Genomic DNA, 2,200 nt, shown 5'->3' on the forward strand with positions numbered 1-2,200 from the left:
GCGCGCCCCCCCCGGGCCCCGGGGAGGCTTCCTCGCCCGCCCCCTCTGGCAGGGGTCCCGGCAGAGCCCCCCCCTCCCCGTCTGGGCCAGCTGGCTCGTCTCAAGGCGGGACTCGGGGCCGTCCCGGGGCGGGGAAGGCGCGTGGGCCGAGCTCCGGGGGCGGGAGGTACAGGGGGGGGGAGAGCGGGAGCTGCTCGGGGCCGCCCCTCCCTCCCTCCCTCCCTCCCTCTCCGGCTCCGCCGTCCCGCCAGGAACGTTTGGATGCCCCGGGCGAGGTTCGGCGCTGCGCCCACGGGCGTCTCCGCTCCGGCGGCCTGTTGCAGCCTGCGTGGAAGGAGGCCCGGGGGGGGGGGTGCCTGGCTCCGGGGCGCTGCTGCTGCTGCTGCTGCTGACCCCCCCCCCCAGCACCCCCTTTGTGGGCTGGGAAGAAGACCCGCCGCCCGAAGCGGGAGAAGCGAAGTAGCAAAAGTCCTTTCAGGGTGATTGGATCTGCTTTGCCAACTCGGCAAGTCCCGTTGGGTCCCGGAGGACCCTTAACCAGGGGAACGACCGGCCACCAGAAGTTGTGGGCGCTCCATCCCTGGAGGTTTTTAAGAAGAGGCTAGCAATCAGGCGTAGGCAACCTTGGCTCTTTTATGACTCGTGGACTTCAACTCCCAGAATTCCTGAGCCAGCGCAGCTGGCTCAGGAATTCTGGGAGTTGAAGTCCACGAGTCATAAAAGAGCCAAGGTTGCCTACCCCTGGGCTAGCTGGACAGCCGCTTGTCTGGGATGGGTATAGTTTCCTGCCACAACAGGGGGTTGGACTAGAGGACCTCCAAGGTCCCTTCCCGACTTTTTTTATTCAGGTAGTCCTTACAACCACAATGGAGCCTAACATTAGTGTTGTTCAGGGAGACGTTTGTTAACTGAGTTTTGCCCCGTTTTACAACCTACTTCGAATCAATGCAGTTGTTAGATTTCGAAGCCGTTCTGGGAAAGGGGGCTGTCCCTCTGTGGGGGGGGCTGGAGCCCCTCCCATATTTTCTGCCATGTGGGACCCTCACAGGAGATGTTTCTCTGGAGGAGGGGCCAGTGGGGGACTGGGTAGTAGATGAAGGAAAACCAAACTGCTGGCTGGGAATTCTGGGAGTTAAAGTCCACGAGTCTTAATGTGGCTGGGGAATTCTGGGACTTGAAGTCCACGAGTCTTTAAGTGACTGGGGAATTCTGGGACTTGAAGTCCATGGGTTTTAAAGTGGCTGGGGAATTCTGGGAGTTGAAGTCCATGAGTCTTAAAGTGGCTGGGGCATTCTGGGACTTGAAGTCCATGAGTCTTTAAGTGACTGGGGAATTCTGGGAGTTGAAGTCCACGAGTCTTAAAGTGGCTGGGGAATTCTGGGACTTGAAGTCCACGAGTCTTAAAAGTTGCCAAGGTTGGACCCCGCAGGTTTAGCTCTTCAGTGTCCCCCATTTCTGTGCTCCCAGGTGGGAACCTCGGAGATCTGCGAAGACCCCTCCATCTGGGACCCCCGCAATGAACATCCTGGCCCCCGTGCGGAGGGACCGGGTCATTGGTGAGCTGCCCCAAGTAAGATGTGCGGCACCGAATTTGGGGGGGGGAGGTCTCAGGGCTGGGGGACCTTGCATGCGCCCCCGTGATCAGCCTGTGCCAAATCTTGGGGTGCACGACCGTTCTTGCCTGTGCGCCTTTCCTGTATTGCTCAAGGCCGTTGAAGGGAGCCTCGGTCTGGGTCTGCTCTGGCCCCCCTCCCACCCTGAGAGACCCCATGGCCGGGAGACCGCCTTCTCTGGGGCCAGGCACTCTGTTCATGGGCAGAGGCTCTGGGCTGATTGCCCCTCTGCCTTCCAGTGTTTCACCAAGGAGGCCGCTCTCCACAGCAGGACCTCCTTCCATCCCAAAGTGGTGGGCACGTGCCAGGCTCAACGGACGGGCACCGTGGGGTAAGTACCCTTAGGTGCCCCCCCCTTGGAAGGAGAGAGGGGGAGGGGGGCTGGGGACTGCTGCAGAGCTTGAAAAAAGACAGGGGGAGTTGCAGGCTGGGCTGGTTCACTTTGAAGGGGGTTGATTTGCTTTGGGGGGGCTGCTGTCTTTGAGGGGGGCTGGTTCACTTTGAGGGGGGCCGTGAGCTGCTTCCTCTTCTCACTCCCCGAGCCCCCCTTCCGTGGAGGTCCAGGGGCCGGGTGGAGGGGTTTTGTA

The sequence above is a fragment of the Protobothrops mucrosquamatus genome, unplaced genomic scaffold (assembly GCF_001527695.2).
Source record: "Protobothrops mucrosquamatus isolate PMUCROS unplaced genomic scaffold, P.Mucros_1.0 scaffold6177, whole genome shotgun sequence".
NCBI lineage: Eukaryota > Metazoa > Chordata > Lepidosauria > Squamata > Viperidae > Protobothrops > Protobothrops mucrosquamatus.